Source organism: Ictidomys tridecemlineatus, chromosome 9, assembly GCF_052094955.1.
Source record: "Ictidomys tridecemlineatus isolate mIctTri1 chromosome 9, mIctTri1.hap1, whole genome shotgun sequence".
In the NCBI taxonomy this organism is placed as follows: Eukaryota; Metazoa; Chordata; class Mammalia; order Rodentia; family Sciuridae; genus Ictidomys; species Ictidomys tridecemlineatus.
The window spans coordinates 98,456,802-98,484,144 of record NC_135485.1 but is presented as its reverse complement, the minus strand read 5'-3'; the positions used below and the strand labels follow the sequence as shown (position 1 = coordinate 98,484,144).

Here is a 27,343-nt window from a genome sequence, read left to right as displayed (position 1 = left end):
AGAACCTGTGTGCAATTTGCCTTTTTTTTTTTTTTCTGCCACCAAAAACTGCTGTCAGTCTGGGTTCCAGAGTGAGGTGGACAGAGCAGAGCACCTAAACCACAGCAATGGACACGTAGAGTAAGTAGAAAATAAACCTAGTGTTGAGAGGGGTGGGGGGACATCAGTCACTGCTGCTTGAGTGCGGCTCTCTGGCTGGGTGGCAGGGCGCTGTCTGCTAGACATGCAAAAATGTAAGTCAGAAAGATCGTCCCTAGGAGAGCTTAAGCTACTCTTTGCTTTTTCTAATCAACAAGTTCTTTTCACCTCAGAGCTGCACACTTTCTATGGTACTCATTTAGTAACCGCTTGCCTGGTTCTTTCCAAGACTTCTTGTCCTTCAGATTTTACTCCTTAGAGACACCTTCCTTGGCCTCCCCTGCCACTCCCGATCCAGCCTGTGACTGTATCACCCATTTCTTCCTTTCACGAAGTGCGTCACAGCCTGTACTGATCTTGTTTTCTGTCTCTTCAGTTCTGAATTCACAGTACCGACTTCTTGTTATCAACCATGATTCATGGATAATGAGTATCGTGCCACTCTAACCTTGTATGAACTTAAGGGAATGTGCTCAAAATTCAGACTATTTTCGTTCATTAAAGATGATAAAAATAGAACCTCGAATGTTCTATTGCATGTCACATTTCACTCATTTCTAAACAACATTAATAGAACAAGCTGTAACTAAAATATTGGACAGACATCCAAATATTTGAATTTGCATCAAGAACCACTGAACCTTGGTATTCGACTTGTCACTATGAAGAGGTCAGCTTGACTTTCTGGGTCCTTTTCAGAGAGCTGTGGCCAGTAGCCCTAACAACCTTTGGTCTGTACCCAGTTAAATAGTGGGTTTTTTGTAATTCGTTGGCATCCAGTTTTTGCTTTGTTTGATTTTTTTTTTTCCTCTTTGCTCAGCATATATGCCAAATGTCTTTCTTCAGAGCTATAAAAAAATTAGTCCTGAAAGCTTCAGAAAGTATTGAAGGGCTAGCTCTTTGTTATGCATCTAGTGACACCGGTATACTACCTTGTCACATAATAAATAGTTCATACTTGTTTAATGAATGAATGAATGAAATCAGTATTATGAACATACCAAATATTTGTTTCATTTGACTTTACTGAGTTTACAGTCATCAAAAACAGCAACTGGCTCAGTAGTAGCGTATTTGCCTAGCATGTATGAGGCACTGGGTTTGATCCCCGGCATCACATAAAGATAAATAAAATAAAGGTGTCATGTCCATCTACAATTAAAAAAAAACTACATATAAAACCTAGCAACAATTGTAATTTCAAAAATGAAATGTTTTACCTGAACATGAAAAAGTAACATGTTTATTGTTAAAAAATTTCAAAACTGCAAGACTTAAAATTAACTGTGAATTTCCTTGTTATTGTCTTTATAAAATGTGTTAGACACACCTGACATTTGAGAAGAGATTCAGAAGTTGTAACATGCCCTTCTATCATAAAAGAGGTTATAAAAAAGATTCACTAGAAATCTATACCTCTCAGATACTCAATTTCATCTCAGTTTTAGGATTTTCTGAAATAATTATTAGGATAAATTTAAGTCTTGATGAGAAAAATCAAAATGTTTTCAAATTGCTAAAGAAATAAACTTGGTTTAGAAACAAAAGGAGCTCAGTTTAAACAATAATTCTATTTTCTTTAACTTTCTCTTATGTGACAGTGTGCGTTATAAAACAGTATCTCTTAAAATAAGAAACATGCCCTATTACTCTAGGTCTTATGTAACATAATTGGTATATGATAACATTTTTTCTATGTATTTTATACAAAAAATCCACATGTGCAACTTTTGTAACATGGATTTCTTAGGCTGGTGCTAGGCATTTTTTTCCTTCTTAAATTGTTTCCTCAATTTTTAATAGAAGGTTATGAATGATCTGCTACCATGTTATAAGATAATGTAAGTAATGTCTATAAAATTGAACATGCAAACAGGTTTCTGTACATGTGTGTAGGATAGGGCTTTGGAAAAGTTTTTTGAATACAAGTCATTTCTCAATACAACATATCCTTCCTGTTTGACTAGAAAATCAACCAAAATATGTAACTTCTACAGAAATAGTTGCTATAGAAATGTAAAGGGCACAAATAACACTGAACTGTGCCATCAAAAATTGCAGTTTAAGTAGGACAGTATCAACATTTATGTTTAATAATGCTGACTGCACGGATTCTTATACATTCCCTAAAATGAAAGTGCTGAGTCCCAAGTTGGGAGGTCCTCTATTACTAAAAATAACACATCTAAATGGAAAAAATTTAGTAAACTTCCAGATTAGAAATTCAATACATAACAAGAAATATTCCTTTATACAAAAGGATGAAAATTTAATGAATAATGGATTCAAATGATGCCAATTGCTTTTCTTCATTTCATTGTATGAACCGAAAAATAAGCTGTTTCCTACACAAGATTTGTAGACACCTTGACTCACAGGAGTAAATGTTTCTTCAGGTTTCTACATGTCTGTCATTTAATTTGCTAAAGAGCTCATTTTGAAATTATGTTCTGTGACAGCATTTAAGGTAACATCAACCTTTATGTTTGTTAAGAAAAAAGAATCATAGGATGAATCTCTTAAAACATTTGGCTCCGTTTTGGGCTTTTTGGCATGATACTTAAAATACTGAATTGCTAACAAGGCATCTGGTATATATAAAGGTGACTGTTAAACTCTTCTTGCCTTTGATCTTGCCAATTAAGTTTTATAAGAGAAAAAGTTCTATCAGCCAACTTAAAGATTATAGCTTGAGAAAGAAGTTATTTTAGAAGTTTGATACATCCTGTATTCTAAAACTAAAATAGCCTTACTTTTAAAAATATGACACTAATATACCCATTCATATTATAAAATCTAACTGCTGGTTTATGATATTATCAGTACAATCAGCTTTAAAAACACAGGAGGGTGGGTGCTATAGTTTTGATCTTAAATGTTTCCCCAAGACCCATGTGTTAAAGGGTTAGTCCCCAGGATGTGGGAGGTGTTGGACCCTTTAAGAGGGGGAGCCTAGCAGGAGGTCTTCAGGGGGTTGGAGGTATACCCTTGAAGGAGACAATAGGACCCTTGGCCTCCTTTTGGCTCACTCTTTAGCTTTCCTGCCACAAGGTCAGTGACCACATGCTTCTGCCATGAGATGTTGCCTCATCACAGGTCTAGAAGAATGCAGTTAGCCAATCAGACTGAAACCTCTAAGATAGTGAGCAAAATAAAACATTCACCTTGATAAGTTGATTACCTCAGGTATTTGTTATAGTGACAGACATCTGACAAATACAGAGAGAGAGAAGGGAGAGTGAAAAGTGAGAGAAGGGAAAGAGAATCCTCTTTCAGAAAATAGAACAATGGTCACTCCTCTACCTTCTTCCCCATTAGTAAATATGGATACCAATTTCAATACACCTATTTTACCTGTATTATTATTATAATAAAATTCTATCTGAATCTGCATCTTAGTAAACTGAGCTTTTCTGATTCGGCTTCAAAGCATGTAGAGTATGGGTTGCGATATAGAAGAGGCAAGAGTTCAGAGCCAAACTTCAACATTATATGTCGACTATGGTCAAGATTTAATGCTTCTGGTTTTCCATCTGTCATGTGAAAAACATATCACACAATGATCTAAATTTTATGTCAATGTTCCACTGAAATTATCTTCTTGAACACCAATACTCCCAATTATCAAACTGAATATTTACTTGTATTTGAACTCTTTGCAATATTTGACTCTACCATTTTATATTTCTTTCAATTGTCTTTTTTTGGTTTCTGTGATCTATCTTGTCATTTATCTTCCTGGGTGTTCATTATCACTGTCTTTTTGAGGCGCTACTCTCTGGTATCAATGACCTCTCTTCTCTTTGCAAATTGTCTTTCCAACAAAATTTCCCCTACCACTCCTCCTTCCCCATGTCTTCAACCATTACCTAAAAACTGATGGTCCTATAATTCCTCCCTGTCAGGCCTCTGACCCAAGCTTTCAGCCTGCATATTACTCCTATTAGACAACTTAACTGGACTGTTCTAAGTGCTATCCACAATTTACACCTACCCCGATCCAAGATGGAAAACTAGAACACATCCAGACTCCCATTCTCTCACTCTGCTCTCATATCCTACCAGCCTACGATGGCTTACTGATCCTACTTCTAAATAAGTGTTTATTTCTTCCACGGCCTTAGTTCATTCCTCATGTGTAGAGCAAGAAACTAGCCTCTGCATTATGCAGATTAGTCTGTGTGTTATAACAAAGGATGTTTATAACAAATGTTGCAAGAAAAACATTAGTGATATAGCCCCATAAAGATTTATTCCTTGCTCATGTCACAGTCTCTTGCAGGCTGTAGAACAGAATCTACTCTCCTCTGATAACCAGGTTTCTTTCATCTAATGGCCTCCTGATCTCTTAGGTGCATGGAGTTCCCCATCAGACCCGGACTTTCACCTGATAGGCAGATGAGAGGACAGAGGGTAAAGTTTCATTACGGGCTTGCTCTATATACAATGATGGAACAGGGACAGGAGAGCTACAATTAAAACTCTCATTCAACAAAGGGACTGCTAGGACAAACTTCACTAGTCCACTTCAATTCTGAAATCACTATGGAAGTCCACTACCCTGAGGAAAAAGAGTCACTTGATTAAACTTTATTTCTCTCTGAATAATTCCTTTGCCCCTTTCTTTAGCCCTCTTTCCTTTAGGGTTTCTTATTGTTTATTTAATCCCCTTGGCCAGAGTTGAAATAAGTAAATCCAAACATTTTAAAGCTAATAAATAATTTTATACATCAAGGAGTCAAAGATGTTCAATTTGATATTTTGAATTTTTTCACAATGAAGTTCTGCAAAAACTTGTTCAGCTCATGTTGTATTTGCTTCCATGTTACAGTCTCTAGCATTTCTCTTCCTCTCCCCTCCGCCTCTCCACCTTTCTTCTTCCTTTTATCTGATCTTGACCATAGAACCAACTCATGTTGTTCAACTAAAAACTCTGACTGGGTCCTTTATGTCTTCATTTGGGATCTGGAACCAGTTGAATTTCCAACCATTTTTCTCTAAAAGTCTTTGGACTCTCTGTTGTTTTCTATTCAACCTGGAAAATGGTCAGTTCTTTCTGAGATCATTTCTTACTGGAAACACCTTACCAAAAGCAGCCAACAAGAGCTGTCACACACTTACACTCTGATTCTTTTAAATACATCTTCTAGGGGCTGGGGTTGTGGCTCAGCAGAAGAGCATTCACCTAGTATGTGCAAGGCCCTGGGTTCGATCCTTAGCACCAAATATAAATAATAAAAAAAAAAAATAAAGGTATTACATCCAACTACAACTAAAAATAAATATTTAAAAAAATTAAATAGAATACATCTTCTAAATTAATGGTCCTCATAATATGATCTGCAAAACCCAGGAAATCCCAAACCCCTTTAGTGAAATCATGAGATCAAAGTTACTTTCAGAATAACACTAAGAGGTTACTGGACTTTTTTTTTTTTTTTTTTTTTTGCATTTCAACTCATGGTGCAAATGTAATGATAGGAGAAATTGTTGGTCTTTTAGAACAAATCAAGGTAATAATACCAAATTGAAGGATTGTATTGATCACTAAAAATGTCTATTGGATCATTTCATCACCATGTTCTCAGTTTTAAAAACAAGTTGAAGTTAAGATGACTCTGATGAAAAAGTAAGGGATTTACTTTACCAATCTAAACACTTGAGTATAGATCTTTTAAATATTCTGTTGGACCAAAAGCAAAGAACACATACAGCTCTTGAGATGCATACCCAAGTACAATGGTTGCCTTGAGAAAAAGCAATGTATGATTGTTTGAGTTGCAAACTGATTCATCTCTTTTTCATAGAGCACCATTTTTACTTGAAAGAACAAGTGATAAACAAAATATGGTTATTCAGACTTGGGTACTTGGCAGTTGCTTTCTCGAAAATAAATGAAGTGAGCCTGTCACTTGAAGGCAAACAACCTTACAGTATTTGTTGCCAATGATAAAAATCTAAGCTTTCAAGTAAAAATTAGAATTTGGAAAACTTGTATACACCACCATGAGCTTGACAGCTTCTGAACACTTAAAGACTTTTTTCATGAGATCAATGGCAATATTAACAAATGTGATTTTTAAAAAATTTTACATAATGAAATTCACAATGGTATAACTCAGTAAAACAGTATTTTCCAAGTAACCAATGTAAGACATTACAAAATCATACATAGTAAAAGATTTATTTAAAATGAAAATAAGTCAATAGATTTTAATGTAATAGAATGTGAAAGTTCATTGATATGGTTTTGGATTTCACATTGCAATGAAATTTTAAGAAATTATCACTTGGGATTTGTACTCAGTAGAAGAGCATATGCTTAGTGTGGGCAAGGTCCTATACTCAATCCCCAGCAAAGAAAGAAAGAAAGAAACTATCACTTGTTAAGTTGGGATGTAGTATCATAGAATATCTGCAGTTATCTAAAAAGACTAAAAATATGTTCCTTCAAAAGGAGTATGGGTCTTGATTCTAGATGTCTTCTATTCGGATAGACAATAAAGGGTTTTGAAAAAATATAAAATGATGCCATTCTTTTCATTTTTTGCAATGCAATTATAATAAAAAATGTTATTGATGTTAGCATAATAGATGTATTATTATTTTTGACTCATTATTTTTTTAAATTTCTCAGTTTAATTTTATTATTGTAATTCTTGCTAAATATAACACATAAAACACATAAAAGCTTTTTGTGAGCTTCAATAGTTTTCTAAAAGGATAAAGGAGTACTGAGAACAAAAGTTGGAAAATACCTGTTCTAGAAAGGAGATCGTCAGACTTTGGCCTGAAGGTAAATACCAGCTTGCTGTCTGTTTCTTAAATAAAGTCTTATTGGAACCCAGCCCAGCCGTTTGCTTACATGTTGCCATGGCTGCTCTCCCAATGTGGTAGAATTAAGTAGCTCCAACAGAGATTGTATTACTTTCAAAGTCAAAACCTGAAATATTTATTATCTTACCCACTGCAGGAAACACACACACACACACACACACACACACACACACACACCACGGACCCCTACCCTATACTTTTGGTTTAATCTTAGCTGCACAGTTAGAATCACCCAGAAAACTGGTTAATCCCTCTGCATCCAACCAGCATATGAGAGAAAAGAAAGAACATAGAGGATTATGTAGGAGGCATTTCATGAGCAAGGTCTGGAAAGGCATACATAACTCCCTTGGCCAGAAATTAATTACACTGATCATAACTAACCAAAAGAAGGTGCAAAATATAGTCTTCCTCTCTGCTAAAGAGGGAAGAAATAGTGAACTTATTTCTCTGGACTGATGTTTGAGATAACTCCTAAGGGAAAAGTAAGGATTTTCCAGGTAGACAAGGAGTAGAGAGGACAGAAAGTTTCATAATGGGGCTGGGGTGATCCTAAAAAGAGCCATGGAATACTTATGGAATCTCAGAAGAATTTTTATGAATTAATTATATTAGAAATCTTAAAGAGATTTCTTTCTTTCTCCTTCCTCCTCTCTCTCCTTCCTCCTCTCTCTCCTCTCTCTCTCTCTCTCTTTTCCTGACAAAACTGCAAAGAGAGCATGTTATATAGGCTGTCTGCAGTTAGATCAGGCAGACACCGTATGGCATGCAACTTCTAGATTCCCTCTTCTATTTCTCATTACGAAGTTTAAAACATCCAACTTGAGAGGCTGGGGTGGTGGCTCGGAAGAAGAGTGCATGCCTAGCACATGCGAGGCCCTGGGTTCTGTCCCCAGCACCACATAAAATAAATAAATAAATAAATAAATAAGGTATTGTGTCCAACCACAACTAAAAAATAAATATTAAAAAAATTCCAATTTGGTATTTATTTTATTGAATTACAACTTGACCTTTCCTTGCCCTCACTATTTTAACAGGTTCACAAAGAAGTTTCTGGTACCCTTCCTCTTAGATAAAGGTTGAGAGTTTTTATTTCATTCATTTATTTTCTCGAAAAAAATTTATCAAACGTGTACTTCAATAGAACTTAATTCTGAAGGAAAACTGATAGTAACATAAAACCCCCAAAGGAAAATGGACAAGTTTCTAACCTTCGTTTCCAATATCGTTCCAGCACAGATCTCCTGTTTATTTCAAAGAGCAAACCAAAATGAGGAGGAAAACAGAGAAAGTGATAATCACATTGAATATTGCTACCAAACAAGGATTTTGCATGTTCCTCATTAGCTAAATTTCTGCAATTTCCTGAATGTGTCAAGGTATAGCAGACCTATAACTTCAACAAAGGCCTGTAACCACTTACCAGTGGACAGAGTTTATATGAATCACTTCATGTGTATGTGTTTATTTAATTTGCCTGCAACAACTTAAGAAAAATCAGCCCTTTCATAAACGTTTCAAGTTTAAGACATGAAATTTACATTGTAAAGCTACTTTATTGTAATTCCTTTTTCTTGAAAGAGCACTGGTTTGTTTCATATGCTAGCATTCAAGAGTGTTCCATGTAAGATTCATAGCCAACTTAATTATATGGACATGAATCTTTCCTATAAATTAAATATTCCTAAATCTGGACATCTTTTGTTAACTACAGTGTTTAGTAATATATTTTACTCAATAATATATCTGTTACTTACGAATTGTGGTCTTCTAAATAATTTACTATTCATAGGATTAGTTGTTTTTTTGGCAGTATGAAGATTGAACCCAGGGCTTCCTTTCTGTGAATTACACCCCCATCACTTTTTTAAAATTTTGAGACAGGATCTTGCTAAGATGCTGAGGCTGCCATCAAACTTGGGTTGCCCCTGCCTCAGCCTCCTAAGGAGCTAATTACAGGGGCCACTCTACGTGCTGTAAAGAATATTTTATGATTCCTGTCCGTTTTATAGAGGTTAAACCATCCAATGGTGCCCAATTTTAATATATTTCAAGCATTTCTGGAACAACAATTATTTTACACCTAGTGGGGTGAAGAAAATTTTATAAAGAAAGGCTTATACAATAATTATCAGTAAAATTTATTCTGACCACGGGTACATAATTTTTAATGTACAAATCCCCACTGTCAATAAATCAAGTTTTTCTGAACTTTTATCTTTCGTCAGGAACTTCCTTCAGCATCTGGCATGCATTGGACTCCTGCTTTCCCTGTGGCTTTGTTCTCCTGCATGCTGAATATTAATAGTAATTACCTATTGTCCTCATCCTTACCTACCAACACATTATCAGCTTCCGAGGGCATTGATTCTGTGCTATGGAGTCTAACCTTCTAACCACAGTGGTACTGAGTAACCAGGGAATTATCCCCCTAGGAGAACAGGAGCTCTCTTCACCTCTGAGTCAATAATCATTAGAAGCAACCAATATATTGTCAAGCTTAACAAATCACAATTGGGATAGAGACCATTGCAATGAGGAAGTCACAATTATCTAGCAATTATGTATAGATATATCTATTCTTCTAATGATTGAGTCACACAAAAAGTGCCTACACTTCTGCTAAACTTAATCTGGAAGGTTTCTAAAACTTGTTTTCTTTTTTTTTGTTTGTTTGTTTTAATGTAGATTTCAGAATCCTAAGAAGCAATTGCATCTGAATGAAATAGTAATGACAAAATTTATGAAGCGGAAAGAAGAGTAATTCATTCACCTAACATGAGCTTAATTTCTTAAAGGGGGGAAGGGAAATTTCCAAGTTCTCTCCCCTAATAGAAGATGGCCTGAACCGCCATGAAATTTTTAGCTGTCAGAAGAGTGCCCACTTTAGCAAATAATGAACATGAATACCTAACATTTTAGGAATGCTTTTAGCTACAAGGTAATGAACAGAAAGCCTGACTAGAGTGGCTTTAAAAAATCAAGGAGCATTTTTCTCCTATAATGAGAAGTCCAGAGTTAGCAGTGCATGGCTTATTCAGCAGATCAGTGATGCCAAAGAGTTTGAGATCTCCTTGACCTCGTTCTCACAATTACAACAAGTCTGTTGCAGCTTCCACAATTATATCCCCTTTCCAACAAGAAGACAGAGGATGAAGCCGATAGAAAAGGAATCGCCAATATCTGAAAGTAAGTTTTATGAGGAAGCTCCAGAAAATTTCTGTTTATCTCTCTTTGGCCACAGTTTTGTTCTAGAGTCACTCCTGGCTGAGAGGTGTCCAGAGAGAGGAAATGCAAAGAAAAAAGCAAAGGCAGCTCCTGGCATCCAGACATTGGCCAGATACTCATACCCAGGCACTGATGTTTAGAAGAGTGTTTTACTTTTGATCTGAAATGTCCCCCCAAAACCCATGTGCTAAAGGCTTGGTCACCAGCCCAGGGTGCCTATCAGGAGGGGGAGAAACCTTTGGGAAGTTGGGCTAAATGGAATCAAGTTAGGACATTGGTGAATGCCCTTGGAGGGGATTTTGGCCCCTTTCTCTTCTTGCTTCCTGGCCTCCATGAGGTGAGCAGCTCTTCCACCATGTGCTCACAGAGGCTCGAAGCAACAGAGCCAAGAAAACATAGACTGGAGCCTCTGAAACCATGAGCCAAACAAACCTTTCCTCCTTCAAGTTGATTTTCTCAGGTATTTTGTCACAAAGACAGAAAGTTGACTAACACAAAGTGTTCACCCAGCTTTCACAAATAGTCCTTGGAGTCCTTCAACAGAAACAGGTTTCCCTATCACCAATACTGGTGAACATGGTGGAGAAAGAAGGATGACAAACCCAATTAAGCATCTTGTTGAACAAAGAGACATGGTTATTGTGCCACCACAAAAATACCAAACATCTGAGCACCCTGGCTGATTTGAGGAACTTGCTTTTCTTCCAACTTTGCCTTCTGCGTTGCTTTGCTTCTGCCATCTTAGAGATGTTTAAACCAGAGCTATCCCGAGTTCCTGAAAGCATCCAATCCAGAGCAAAACCACTTTAAATTTTCCTTCTGAATCAACTACGCCCATGCTTTCAGACACCCTCTTGCTAAAACACTACATACCACCACATATGTGGTGTGTAGTCTCCTTTTACTAATTCCAGTAATAATTCGAACTCCTTCAACTCTCAGTATGTTCATGGTGATCTTTGGCTGGTTGATAGCACATTGAGTGGACCAAATAAGTATTTGTCACTCTTTTTTTTTTTTCATCCCAGTCCATTTTTAACTAAAATGATGTGCTTTAATATGGCATGCTTCAAACTCCTTAACAAAAAAGAAATCAGGATAGAGCAAACGGAGCATATGATGAACATTCAGAGGCTAAGGCTCTCGTCAGCTCTATCTTATTAATAACACAAGTGACCCTGGGCAAGCCATTAAAGGAAACAAGAGAAACTGACCTCACAACATCCAGTGAACCTGCCAGCATTAATATACTTGAGAGATGAAAAAACTAAAGCTCCAAATAATTAAGTACTTTATTCTTCTATTTACATTTGTGAGCGGTAAAAATCGAGATTCAAACCCACGTATGTAAGTCTAAATTTGAAAACCTTTTCATTTCACCGAGTTGCCTCATGAAGTCCGAATTCCTTCTCTATGAACTGACTAGGTTGTTGCACTAGGACTTAAAAGGCCCTTTCCATTCATCATGCAAGGATTCTGAATGATGAATGATAATATTTATATTGACTCTTTTTAGCACCACCTGATCTGTAGATGAAAGGTGCAAGAATAATGTGAGGTGATATATGTTTATGGAATCTTGAATTTCAGCAAGCCCTTTTCTAAACAGCATAAATCATGGATTTGATCTACCACTTGAACTTCCACGTGAAATCAATTTTCGGTTCCTTATAATTTAAAAATATGAACACCTCACTTAAAGAATGTGCGAGATGCTGTACAAAGAGGAGCTGGGAAAAGGGAAGACTTACCTTGATTTTTATCCAAGGAAGTAGCTTCATTTTCTATACTTAAACCTTAACATTTGCACAGTCACGTGGAACATCTTCACCAGGAAGTGACAGACAACATAGGAAAACATGATCAAGCACACGATTAGGAAAAATAAAAGCTGTATGTGTTTTATCATTTAAGTAAATAGTCTTAAAGGAAATAATAGCAGTGTTGAGAAGCTGGAAAAACAGGCACTGAGTTACTAGAGGATGGGAATGGCATTTTGTAACTTTCCTTTTGGATAGCAATTTGCAATTGGCAGCAAACACTTCTAAGATTTTTGCATATCACATTTGACCCACAATTCCATTCACAACACAATTATAGATGTGTACAAAGATTTTTTTCACAAAAATGTTTGTAGAAATATTATTTATAATTGGCAAAAATCAATACAAAGCTAAAAGGTTTATAATAGAAGATTAGTTAAATTACAGTTTATTCATGTAATGGAAACTTGTGTGGGTATTCAAAATAAAATAAAATTATATGTGCAAATCAAAATAAATTTCTTGGTTGAAAAAATGTCAATTACAAATACATTATTGTGTTTTTTGCTTTATATGTGAATATGGGTACAAAAGCAATTTAAATAGAATAGTTATCTCTGGTGAAATTTTGTTCTTTTTATCCATGTTTTACAAATTTTCTAATAGGAAGATAGATTACACTTAAATATTTTAAAAATTGTATTAAGTGACATTTTGAAACAAATACTACTAGAGCTCCATAAGAATATACTATTCACTAATTCAAATACTAAATTTCCTGTCCCTTCAAATAATAAGCAAAAAAAAAAAAAAAAAAACCTCATCCCTGGTATACAAAAGCACTCTCCATGATGTGAACAAACTCATAGATGTCAAGCCAAGGGCCATCTTTTTTCTCAGAACCATAAATGTCCTTGTCCTTCAAGGTTCATTCTCAATAGTTGCTTCAATTATCTTTTCTGCTTTAAATTGGAAGCCTAGTTTAATGGCAATACTATAGGTATAAACTTATAATTTTCAAAAAACAAATTAAAATAAAAGTTAAATTACAAAAATTTTTATCATGATATTGCTACCCATGTGGATTTCTGAGGGTTTTTGAAAGGAATTTGTTTACTTAAAGTACTTCTTTAACTAGTTGCATGTCCATAGTAGTGTTTTTTTAGGCCAATGCAATACTGCAGCCAACAATTGTGCAATGGTACTTGGAGAAAGATGGTATTGCAGGAAGAGGCCGTTTTCAGTTCTTCTTTTTCCTTGGGCATTTTTTAAAAAACAGGAAGGGCCATTAAAAATAATCATTATCAAAAAAAAAAAACAGATGCCTCATCTCACTGCCACATTAATACCATAATTTTAAAATCTCCTGATATGAGAAGTTGAAGAATTAATTTGTCAGCATTTCTATTACAATAGCTGCCTTACATTGGTTTCCTGTTCTTTCTTAGATTCCTTAATACGCATTATCTTATTTAATCCTCAAAGGCAACTACAAAGCAGATATGATCGTCACTGTTTCACAGAGGAAAAAAAATTAAGTTATTCAAATTGTTTAAATTTTCTGAATCTCAAAGTTTAAATAACTTTAACAAAATCACACAGCCAGAAAGAGAATCGAGATTGAAACACAGGTCTCTCCGACTCAAGTCCTATATTTTATCCATTATGCACTCTGAACTCATACCTTTCTGACTAGATTCTTTGAGTTGACTTTTTTCCATTTGTTGGCTATTGAGAACCTCAGAAAACACATCTCCTCATATTGTAGGATGCACTATTATGAAGTTATTCAAGCTCACAATTCTGAAATTCCCCCAATATAAGGTTTTATATATGATCAGTGAATATGAATCTGTAAATGGTGGCTTCTTCCTCAGTTTTAGATATTAAAAAAAATGTCTCTCTACAGTAAAATTGCAAAGTAAAACTCCAAGTTTTCCATTCTATTTTTTTAATTCTTCATCCCAGTATATTTAACTATTCTCACAATGTTTATTCTGTCCAAGGGATTAACATTGATTACTCTCATCTTACCAATAGATTCAAAACTACACATTCCCCTTTAGGTTGGTGGTCTCCATAATCATTGTTGTTCCAGAAACTCTTTCCATGTGGCTGTGTTGTGTTGGATGCCAGATTCTTGGTGTTTGTGCCTGATGCAATCCCAAGGTGCCCCTTGAATGGATCCCACACTCTGAGGTCTCTTGCATCTTAACTCACCACTGTGGCTACCACTAGAGCCAAGAGAAAACAGAGATGGACTCATATTGAGACATCTACTGTGACTTGCTAGGCTTCCAGCTCAGACTATAAGATAATCTATGTCAAACTGGGTTCTATTCCCAAAGTTGTGAGTCTTTGGATTCACTCATATATCCACTTCCATTAAGCAAAGTGATTATTACAATATTAAGGTTTAGAGTAAAGCTCCTTGGAGAACAAAAACAAACCTTCCCTTCATACAGTTTCCCATGCACTGGTTCAACTTAGTCACATCCTCCTCATATTTTCTTCATCACAGCATTTCTTTGCACTGGAAGTACATCCTATAGGTTTTAATGATTTTTAAATGAAATGGGAAAAGTGTCTTAAGGTTAAGGCTTTCTCTAGGAGGTCCCCTTGCTCCAGGGAAATGTCTAAGTAAGTAGGCTGCCCAACTTTTTTCTAACAGGACTTAAGTTCTGAGCACCAATGATATGCCAGATAGAGTCATTTGATTCAGCCAAATGCCCGATTCCAGGGTATTTGCATGAGTGTATTCAGTTACAAAGTTATAATGCTTTAGTTAGTTTGGACTTTGATATTAAAAACTAATATGTAGGTGGCCTGAGCATCCAAAAATTTAATCCTCACAGTTCTGGCAACCAAAAATCCAAGATCAGGGTGCCTGCATGGTCAGATTTTTGGTAAGGGTCCTCTTCCTGGTTTATAATCTTGTATCTGCGTATATTGGACAGCAAAGAAATAAAGAAAAACTCTCTGGTCTCTTCCTACAAAGAAAGGAATCCCATTCTAGCTCTTTCACCCTCAAGGACTTAATTCCTGCCCAAAGGACCCATCTCCAAATACCCTCACATTGGAAATCAGGGTCCCAACACACAAACTTCTATATGATAGGTGTGGACCCCATTAGAAATATAAACATTACAAGGATTGTCAATCACATTTTATTCAACTAGGTAAAAGTGGAAGTCTTGAAATATAATCAGAGATAACCATGTGGGAAAGAAGGTGGCAAGAGCATTCAGTCTATATGACATATATTTACACATAGACCAAAAAGAAATCTGTGGGTTTGAATAGTTATCAGAGCCACAGCACAGTTCCACAAGGGCCTGTATGAGGCAGAACTCCAAGAAGAGCCAGTCACAGGGACTCCACTGTCCCTGGAACCCCTAGTTGCCTTTCGAGAAACTTCCCTGATAGTTATCCCTCAGGAAGATAGATGATAGGAGGTGATCTTATTGAGTTGATCCAGTTGGTCATGCCAGAGTCCAGGTGAACCCTTTATGGAATTTAAAATCTCTCTTCCTTTTTTTCTTTCATGTGGTGAAGGTATATTTTACTCTGCTCCCCCCTACCTCCTAAAAAAGTACTGGCAAACACTGATTACTACTCACATGGGAAGCTTAAACACATACCTACGCACAGTCTGCACTTAAACTATGGTGCTAAAGTTGCATATTCAATTTTACATTGACTTCCCTAGAACCACGTAATGTTTCAGTTTAACCTCTTATGCAGAAGACATTCTGATAGCAAAATGTGTGAATTAATCAAAAGAAAAATGCATGTAATCATTAAAAAAAACTTATTTCTGGAGTGAAGTATAACTAAAATGTACCACACCACTTACTTTGTTTACATTTTAATTGTGTTTGCCTAAAACATTTTTATTATAAGCTAGCACACTGGAGGAAAGGACAGGAAAAGAGCCCAATCTTTATTCGCAAATATTTTTTTTTTAAGACCTGCAGTAAACTACTAGTCAGTTTCTAAATCCCAGTGGTGAGAAGGCGGTTTTAACAACAACAAAACACTTCAGCCAGACTAAAACTTGCCAGATGGATCTTCATTCCTATGACAAGTTTAAACTCTTCCACTCCATCCACCATCCACTCACATTATGGTGATGGGGAAAAAAAATAAAGCTTCAATTCAAAGACAAATATTCATCTACTACAACAGATTTGAGTGCAAGTCACTAGAGCTAGTGAGAGAGCTTTCTGTTGTGATCAAAACCCACAACTAAGGAAAATTAAACTTCCTATAATTTAATAAATTACAGAAGGAATATCTGTAATTACCCACATAAATGATGACCAAAATATTTGCCCTTTGGGAGCTGGATTGCTTTTAGAGGGAGGCAGCCCTGTTGGCCACGCTCGAGAGAGAAGGCATGTTGACACACAGGAAAATAACAGCTAGTGAGGAATGGAAAGCACTGAAAAAAGGATTTTTAAAGAAACCTGAAAAACAGGACATGGCTGTTTTCTATAAGGAGATTCAACAAGCCTAACAAAACAAGAAGCTACCTGTGACAGCTAAAATTATTCCTACACACACACACCTTCTCACTAAGCTTCTCAAACACATCAGCTAGCAAATAATAATCTGGAGTGAACCAGATCTGCTCTGCTTTCCTGTAAATCAAATCTAAAACCCATCCCTACAAAAACAGGTGAATTCTAAGGGCCCTGGAAGCTAAGAACGTCTTTACCTGGACAACTGGCAGAATCTCCAAATACCAATACTGTCACACAAAAAAAGGTCTCATTTCTGTTCAGCTAAATTAGACATATGATAGAAATAGCATACATTACTTCTATAATTAGTCGCCCAAAATCATCAGCCTCTGTTGTATAGAATTTGCTATTTAAGAGATATTTGGAAGCAAGCAGGCTTAAAATATGTTAGAACATGTCAGGTCAAGCAGCTTATAAAAACCCATAAATGTTATTTTTACCCTTAGTTTAGTTTGCACATTCATTATTCCAGGTGAACGGTTCATCAGCATCCTCTAGCACTACAAAATCCTCATCCAAGACTCTTCCACCTAAGAGCAAAGTGTTTCTCCTTTACTGTAAACAATACAAAAATTCTAGAGTCCAAAGTCCCAAACACATTCCTAAAAAGCCTCTTGCCACCTTCTTCCCCGCCACCATGGTTTTCACTGACTCTATTCCAAGTATTCCACTTTGACCTAGTTGAATACAAATGTGATCTGAAAATCCTTGTCATGTTTATAATTCTAATGGGTCAACACCCATCATGTAGAATCTGTTTCACAACAGCCAAACTATGAAACCAACCTCGGTATGTGTGCCAACAGAGGAATGGATAAAGAAAATGTAGTATTACTCATACTCCATAAAGAATTAAATTCTGGCATTTGCTGGTAAATGGATGGAATTGGCTAAGTGAAATAAACTAGACCCGGAAAGTCAAAGGTAGGATGTTTTATCTGACATGTGGAAGCTAGTGCAAAACAAGGAAGAAAAAAAATGGTGGGGGGGCGGTCATCAAAATAAAAGATCAGGGGACTAGATATAGGGGATTGAAGGAGGGGGAAGAGGAACAGGATAAGGGAAGAACAGGGGAATGAATCTGACCTAACTTCCTTATGTACATACATGAATATACCACAGTGAATCTCACTGTGATGTGTAACTACAAGGCACTAACTTAAAAAATAATAACAGCAGAAAGATCAGTAGAGTAGAGGCAACTGAAAAGGGGACGGGGGATGGGAGGGAAAGAAGTACTGACTGGGGCCTAAAATTAAAACAAATTATATTCCATGCTTTTTAATTATGTCAAAATGAATCTGAATGTTAAGTATAATTTAAAAAAGAACTTAAAAAAATGAACCCAGTGCTATTTAAAACAAAAGTAGCCCATGTGGTGAAATTACAAATATGATGTCAGCCTTTGAGTGGAAAATAGCATCAAATCCATGAAACCAGAAGACAAGCACAGGTAAACATTGTTCTTTCATAGACAAAAAATTTTCTTAATGCCCTGTATTATGTTCTGGAATTCGTCTGAGAATCTTCTAAATCTGTAAATGCCAAAAAAATTAGGTCACATTGTTTTACTCTGTTGTGTAGTACCTAAAAGAGTAGAATTAGAAAGTATATTGAGGCAACAGCGGGAAAATCTAACTCGGTAGCTATCCACCCAGGTTTGATTTTCCCTTTTGTTAAATATTGCAGGATTCTAGGTGTTTAAATGGTTTCTAAAAATGCTTGCCTGGGGTGGTCATGGTGGAGCACACCTGTAATCCTAGTGGCTCAGGAGACTGAGGCAAGAGGACCAAAAGTTCAAAGCCAGCCTCTACCACTTAGCAAGGCCCTAAGCAACTCAGGGAGACTCTTACTAAATAAAATTTTTAAAAGGATTGAGGATGTGGTTCCATGGTTAAGTACCCTAGGTTTAACCTCTAGTACCAAAATAAAATAAAACAATTGCCTTAAAAAAAGATGTTAGTGATCCAGGAAGAGTGAAAGGAAGAAGGAATCACACCTGACAGTTTACCCTGAAACTGAATTTTCTGTTTTAGCTTTAGAAGGAAAACACATCTGGATCTAAAATTTGAAATAAGCTACTGAAAATTAAAGCAGTGACCACAGAAACAAAAATTAAAAATATAATAGGAAGAGTCACAACGTAAGAACTAAAGGCACGATACAGGAAATTTTTATGTGTAGAGATTTTGAGGTAATCATCAGAATTCATCGAGCTGTAATCCTTATAGATGGTTTCTTATGATTGCCTCAAAAATGCACACTCTGGACCTGTGCTGCCTTGGCTAGCCCCCAACTATAAAAGTCCTTTTAGTAGTCATTAAAATTGGTTAAAAAAAAATCAGCAAGTGTTTTTAATTATAATGTCACTGCTGCTTGTACCTACTTTTATCTGTGCCTCAAGCCTTGGTTCCTGTTGCTTAAATCTGTGTTAGCAATAGGTATACAATTTTTCTTCCAGATGTGAAAGGCTGTAAGGACCCTACTTCCTAGTTAACATGTCTCAATGAATCACACTTATTTTTTTCCTACAGGAAAGGAACATTGTATAATAAAAATAAGGTGTAAAGCTTTTTGTCTCCTTTCTGAACATGGCTCTTGACTCTTTCTGTGAATACCATAAAGCCTCCAAAAACTCCAAAAGATAAAAACTTTAGCCAATTACATAATCAATTAAAATCTTCTGAAACCCAAAAGGATACAAGTAACTTCACCACAAATCTGATAAACTCTCATACACATGTGTATTTTTAGGTAGGAAGACAGTTAAACTCTCAAAGAAATTTCCTGGGGCTGGGGATATAGCTCTGTTGGTAGAGTGCTTGCCTTACATGCACAAGGCCGTGGGTTCAATCCCCAGAACCACCAAAGTAATCATCATCATCATCCTAGCATTAAAAAAAAATTTTAAGTAGAAATTTCCTTTGTGGTACTTTCCTTAAAAGAAATTTCTTTTACATATATTACAAATCATTATATTTTAGACCTCCTACCATCTGCCATATGTGGCCAAACATTCTTGGTTTTATAATGATAAGCTAGATATATTTTAGGAGAAAATTAATTAAATGAACACAGCAAAACATGGTAGCACAAGTCAGGCATATTTAACGTCTAAGGGATCAGACCACCTTCCAAAAGCATGTTTTTATTTTTGTTCATACATTTAGACATGAGGCACCAAGTGTGCAGGTACTGGTCACAAATTCTCTTAATGACATGAGTTAGACGGATGTGGCACTGTCAGGTTGCCGGGCCACTTTCGTCTCCCGATCTCAAATCTTGATGGAATTCTCAAGCCATAGTAGCTGTTCCATGATAGATCTGGCTTCAGGTAGATAACTAGGCCCCTCATTTCTAGGACAACAAACTGAATACCACAAAAATTTGTATAAACACAATAATATCTAAAACCGCAAAAATACACTATGGTTTATGACAAGTACCCAATCTATTAGTTGATGACTTACATTGACAAATCCTAAACTCCTATACCTACCAAAAAAGTCCTTCAAGACTTTGCCATCATCATGTTCATTCTCCTCTGCCTCTGGGGAAGACCGCACTGCCCGCCAGTAAGCAATCTGCCCTATTTATGCCATTCAGAACTCTTACTCATGGAGCATAATGTGTTCGTCTCTGGGAGGCAATGATTCCAAAATACTAATCAGAAATTCTTTCTCCTTGCCAAATAATCATGTTTTACTCTTCTTTGCAACCTGGAATGTTGTCCCCATATTTCCTGATAGAAAGGACAAAAATGGACAAAACCTCTCCTTCCCTCTTCTTACAAGGATATGTTCCTGGTGTTCTGGTAGCCAGATGAAAGCCACAGAATAATCTCCAGCAGAAAAGTAAAGTGCTGGTAAACGAGAGGTAGAATGGAAAGCTAGAAGGATCCTAAATCTTTGACAGCATTGTGAGCAATCATCTATCTCTTGGCTTCGCGCTTTATAAGAGGGAAAAAAAAAACTATTAAATATTTACACCATTGTCAGTCATGTTTTCTGTTACCTGCAGCCAAAACAGTCTAATAACTTTGACTTGATGCCTGTAGTAGAGTCCCACTGGACATTCATCCTTGCCACAAATACCACACACTTTTCCTTTCCTATTTTCTATTTTCTATGTAGCTTTACATGTGGTATTTAATAAATATTAGAAAATGTATTATGTGAACTGGTTAAAACACATTTAAGTTTAAGTGGTCTATTAATTGTTCAAAAATTATTCACTGACTATGATCTATACGGCACAGTGCGACGATTGACTCAAATTGAGTTTTCAAATGAGTTATTCTATCCATTCCCAAATGACAACTTCTGGAAAAAATTTGTTTTCATAAAGAAACAAAAGCCTCACTACTAGTTTGATACACATGGTTGTCTAAAGAACAGAAAGCAGCTCTCCTGCTGTGTTTTATAGAAAGTCTTGCTCACTGCTCACACCTCAACCAATATTAAATTATAATAGTGCTGCTAAGGGTATCATTTAGGTTCTCTGACATTGTTACAGCTTTTACTCAGTTTTTGAAGGGTGTGAGATCCTATAATAAAATTGTTTTATGGAACTGGGTGCATATTACATATAGCTTTTCATTCAGCTTACCCATGTCTTATTGAGAATGTGTTCTGCTCAAATAAAGACATTTTAAAATTCTATATCGGTTTCACTCGATTGCCTGAGACTATGATTCATAATTATTTATTATAATAAGTTACTTCTCAAAAACATTTATTATCAGACTACAACTACTTTTCTATTCCAGAAAAAAAAGAATCCATATTTCCTATAGAAGGACTGAAAGGGCAAAAATATTTCCATATAAAAACCAATCTTAAATCATAGCTTTACTTAAAAGCATTTCTAGAGGGGAGATTTTGTTTTAATCATTTCTGAACCAATTGCATTTAAAAGAAGCATGTAATAGTTAAAGAAAAGGAAATTTCAAACCCACATGACTATTATTTTAGAGGGTATAGTCAAAAGTCCTGCAGGGTGAACTGCATTTGTCATGCCTCAAAATTCCAAAGTAGTCTTTATGCTTCATGAAAGTTTGCTTAAAATTGCCTTAGTTTATCCACGTAATAAATTATTAAGGAAATTATTGAAGTACAATAATGTTTCTTTGAGCTACTTGTTCATTCACAATACCAATAATGCTTTCTTCTCGCTTCCCTAACTTCATCTTAACAATCACTACTTCAACAGAAATCAAAGAGCAATGTCTTTACTGAAGAATTCTTTAAACAATGAAGAGAAGTTCTTTAAGATGAAATAATTTTCATTTAAACCAACTTACATTTCACCCTGCACATTGATTCTAGAGAAATTAAAGTGGATGTTCACAGAGGAATATGTATATTAATGTTTATGGGAACTCCATTATAGCTAAAAAGCAGAAACACCCCATGTGTCCTGCAACAGGTAAATGGTTAAACACGCTATAGTATACCCAGTTAAAAAAAAAAAAAACTACTGGTACACTCAGTAACCTTGATGAGTCTCCAGAGAATCATGCTCAGTGATAAAAGCATTCCCAAAAGGTTACAAACTATATGATTCCATTATTTGAAATGACAAAATTATAGCAATGTAGAACAGATTGGTGGTTTCCAGGGGTTTAGGATGGGAGAAGGACAGAGGAGAAATGAGTGTGCATATTAAAGGTCAAAAATAAGAGATCTTGTGATGGAAATTCTCTGTATCTTGACGGTACCAATGTCCATTTCCTGGCTTGATACAGTACTGTAGTTTTGTAAGATATTGTTGAGGGAAACTAGATAAAAGGATCTCTATTATTGAGCTACTTGTTCATTCACAATACCAAATGCTTTTTTTTTTTGCTTTCCTAACTTCGTCTTAACTATAGATTAATATACAGAAGGACTGATTTGAGATAACAAATCAAAAGTTTATTTACTGTCCACTATTTATTCCATCTCCTTGTAACAACCTCCTGATGCTTCTTGGAAACACTTCTTCCTATTTTCAGTCCATGTGGTTCAGATGGTCAAAGACAATCTTGGGCTTCTGCATGGATATGTAATTCATACCTCACCGATGAGCATAGTCCATCTCTTTGACCATAATGATTGATTCAGAAATACTCATGCGATTCACACTGGTGTAACGATACTTAATCCTAGGAATGTAACAGTTGGGGAAGAAGAGGAACCTGTCTACTGATATGGCTTAGTTTTGTCAATGACAAAGCTCCAACTGATAGGGTCCACCGCATAGAGGTGCTCATCAAAGAATGAAGCCCATGCAGAGGAGAGGAAAGCTAAGCCATAGCTAGACAAACTTGAGTCTTGATAACATGGATTCAACCATGTCTGAAGCTAGTATAATTTCTTGTACTTTTCAAATACAAACCAAAAAATACCCTATTTGCCTAAGTATTTTTTAAAGTTCAATTAAGAAAAATTTTCAGTGAAGATTAGAATCATACTCAGTACATAACAAAGATAAGTATTTCTATAAACAATGTAGTAAAGTTTGAGATACTTGGCAGCATAACAAAACTTTTATTAACTCACTATTAAGAATTCTGTTTTATACTTTTATGTCATATTTAATGTTCTTCCTCTTCTGATCTTGGTGTCCCACTATTATCTTGAACAAAATTTTCTGATGTATGCTGAATTTTGGTTTTGCATGGTTTTTTGGGTTTTTTTTTTTTGCTGGGGTTTACATTTGTATTGATTTGTAAGAGATTTTTGTATATTCAGGATAGCGTGCCTCTGTCACATATGAAAAATACTTTTTATTTCAACCTCACTTGCAATGTTTATTCTATTCAGAGTATTTAATTTTTAGAATTATATTAATTATTGTTTTTGTTTTGGCCTTTCATGTCATGCTTAAGAAAAGTCGTTCTTACCTGAATATATGCTTAAATATGCTTAAAATCCCCCCATATTTTCTTCAGTCATTTTTGCAGTTTCTTATTTTTAACAAGGATGAATAACATAAAAGACCACCATAAGAATGATATTTTCCCCAGGTGATTATGTTGCACAAACATTTTCTCCACTAATGCATTTTCCCCCAACCAATCAAGATGGTAACTCTCTAATACGCCAAATCCCTGAACATACTGGGGTCCAAGGATAGATATTTTCAATCAGTATCATATTGTTTTAATTTGAGAAATTTTATGATGCATTTTGTACCTGGTAAAGCAATACTTTACTTTTGTTTTCCAGAATTCTTCCAGCTAGTCTTACGTGTTTATTCAATTTAAAATTTAGAATGTTTTTGTCAAGTTCTTTTCCTTCTTTGCCACAACAAAGGGGGATTTTCTGTGATATTACAATTCACATAAACAAACAAAATTGACTTTCAAAAAATTAAGCTTAATTTTTCTAAGGTATTTCTCCATTTCTTCAAATGTTTTGTCATCTTCTCAAATCTTTGTTATATTATCCTATAGAATTTTATGATTTCATTCATCTAGTTCCTGACATTTCCTGTCAACTACTTTTAAATATTAGATACTTGTAAGTGAAAACAAAATGCTTTCCCTTCATATTTTCTACATAAGAACATAGTATATCAGAAAGCTACTTGTTTTATACGTTTATTTTATAACCACTTACCTTAATGAATATCCTTGTACGCTTAAATTTTTCATGTCTGTAATGTATGTCAGTTTTCAATATATTTAAAGACGGATCGATTTAAAATAGTTTAGGAAACAACTGTATCATTAACATAATTTAAAATTTAAGAAGTGACCACAGGTTTAAAATACACCAATAAAAATATATGCAAAAGAATCCTCTGGGTTGGGATATGTTGTCTTCCAGAATTTAAATATTAGAAATAGCAAGAAAACTTGTCATTTTATAAAGCACTCACTATTTTCAGAGTTCTTTCTCTGGACCCATCATATAACACTGCTAGCCCCTTCCTTGGTATTTTTCAAAAAGAAAAAAAATAAGCACACTATAGTGATAGATACATACCAATATTTATAGCAGCCCAATTCACAATAGCCATGTTATGGAAGCAGTTTAGGTGTCCCTCAATAGAGGATTGAATAAAGAAAATGTGGTATGTATACACAATAGAGTTTCATTCAACCATAAAGAAGAATGAAGTTATGTCTTTTTGCTGGTAAATGGATGGAACTGGAGATCATAATGTTAAGTAAAATAATCCAGACTCAGAAAGTCAAGGGTCAAATGTTTTCTATGTGGAAGCTAGAGAAAAATAAGAATTTTTAAAAGGAAGAGCTCATGAAAATAGAAGAGAGAACCGTGGAGGAGAGGAAGGGGGCTGAGAGGGAAGGAGGGAGGGTTGGGAAAGGGAGGAACTGCACAATGAAATCCACCAAACTATGCTATGTTCAGGTTTGAATATATCACAACGAATTCTACTTTCATACATAACTATAATGCACCAATTAAAAATATCAAATTAATAGAAGGAAGACCTATAGAGTAGAGGAAGAAAACCAGGGGAAAAAGAAAGGGAAGGGGTAGTACTGATGATTGAAATGGAGCATTCATGAATATTTCAAAATGAACCCCATTATGTATTATAATATGGATAACTATACTACATTAACAAAATTTTTAAAAAGAAAAAGCAAGGAATTTGGTGACTTATAAAAGCATTCACTGAAGTATCATTTTGTTTCTCCAACAAGAGCATGCCCTTCCCATAGAGGAGTTGCTCCAATAAAATCCACTCTTTTTTTTAGTGACACTCAAAAATCAAATATCACAATTCAAAAATCAGAAAGAAAAAACATCTGATGCTTTTGTCACATTTTCTCTTACCGGGTTCACAGCATATGATTAACAATGCACATAAACTTGGTGCTATGATTTTGTGTATAGATAATAATTGAAATCCATTAAACTATCCTTTTATGGTTGATGTTTTGTCAGCCAAACATCTAGCAGATTCTTTTTATAGAAATATGATTTTATCTGCAATGTCCTGAAATGTGTTTTTCCAGCTATTTAGCTTCAAGCTTATGCTAATTACTAGGCATTATCTCACAACTTCTGGGGCACACAGAAACATTAAAATCCTACCTTTCCCAAGAAGCATTTCTTGAGGGTGAGCCAATTGAATTCCTATAGCATTCCCTGCAGGTATTAATCAAATTATAGGGTTTTTAAAAAACCTTCTTTTGTAATGAATTTTACCTTCCATATGTATTTATCTCCCAACAACACTGGAAAGTTTCTTTCAAGGAGTAAGAAGGAATTCTATTTTTGAGCTCTGACTACATGCCAGACTATTCTAATTGCATTGAGTACATTTACTCAGGGTAACTATTAGTTATTGACAGTCATATCTCCTAAGATACTTACCTCAATGCCTAGTAAATGAAGTTACTTGTTACCTATTTGGCTGTTAGTATTTTTCTTAATTTCCATCTAAGTGAAACAAAAGTTTCTTTATCCTTACTTTACGTTGCCAATTTGACAATAAAACTTCATTGTTAATCAAGAAATGTAAGAATTTTTTTTAGATCAGTCAGTTTTTATTAGTGTTAAATTTTCTCAAAGAAACACACTAAGCTACCACAGAACCCTGCTGAAAATATGAAACATCCATTTGTCCCTTTATAGCAGTTTTTGACCACTAATAACTTAATAGCATTAGTCACCCCTTCATTTTCTTATTGATTCTTTTAAAGAGACATAGATTAGTGTCTGAATCTCAGAAGATCAAAATCCTTTATGTGTACACATAAAGTGAGACTAATAATAATAATCACTCAGTAAATGGTTGCTATGTGTCAGGTATTGAGCTAAAAGTCTTACTTGTATAAATTTGTCTAATTATGACAACAGGTTGATGCTATCACCATTCCTATTTTAATGATGAGAAACAGTCTTGGAGTAAAGTCAGAATGCAAAATTTTGAGATTATATATTATATATAAAATATATAAATATATAAAAATATATACATATATATCCTAAGAACTAAGTCTCCACTACTGGAAGGAGTGAATTATGTACCTTCCTAGTGAACTTCACCAGAAATCAGGGGATATATGGAGAGCAGTTATTGACTGGAATCAGAAGCTAGGAGAGTGGAAATGAACTCTCACTGGAAATACTTTCAGAAACATCTCATTGAAACCCCACAACCAGCCTGCCGAATCACTTTGTTCTCATTTGATATATGGGAATTGGCTCAAAGTCACACATCCAGGAAGTCGCAAAGACAGACCCAAACCCAGGACTTGTAGATGCAAATCTGACTTGCCCACTTAACTCAGGTTCACAGACATGGCATCAGTGATGGTAAAATGTGTCCCTCACAGTGGCACCCACAACCTCCTGGAGGCTCACACAATCCATGGTGCAGTGCGACTCCAACTTGCATCAACCGAAGAAACTGCTGATCTCCACTTTCAGGTAAAATAAAACATATTATAGTATATTTTCTTTTATATCTGCATTTCATTCTGGATATCAAGAAAATGCCAATCAAACCAATTAAATTTTTAAATTGTTGTAAATAACTTTTATTCCATTTGATATTTCATACACTTATACATTTTATAAAATTCATCACCTGCTCTAAAATAATGCAGATATATAAATTATTTCAGATTATTCTAGAATAATCACCAGGGGTTATTTATTTATTCATTCATTTTAACTTCAATGGCTTTCCAAACCTCTTATAGGCTCTACAAGGACTGACTTGCTCTGGGCCATGACTACATGGAAGACACAAGTATGTTCCTCCAGTATTCTTTGTGTTCGGCTTATGCCTCCATGTCCCCTGAAGTCAGACAGGGAACAATTTTGGACATGGGACTATTTTGTATGTACTAAATCATTAAAACTCACAATATTGTATGCA

The 27,343-nt window shown here is 35.3% G+C and overlaps 1 long non-coding RNA gene across 2 annotated transcripts; it reads left to right on the top strand.

Annotated features, from left to right (window-relative positions):
* LOC120892547 (uncharacterized) lies at window positions 1-27,343 on the top strand. Of its 2 annotated transcripts, XR_013426044.1 has the most exons (4): window positions 1-120; window positions 9,667-10,167; window positions 26,796-26,889; window positions 27,165-27,343. It is a non-coding gene; the product is annotated as an uncharacterized LOC120892547 (long non-coding RNA). The 2 variants fall into 2 exon arrangements; XR_005737264.2 differs by lacking the exons at window positions 26,796-26,889; window positions 27,165-27,343 and having other exon boundaries at window positions 9,667-11,945.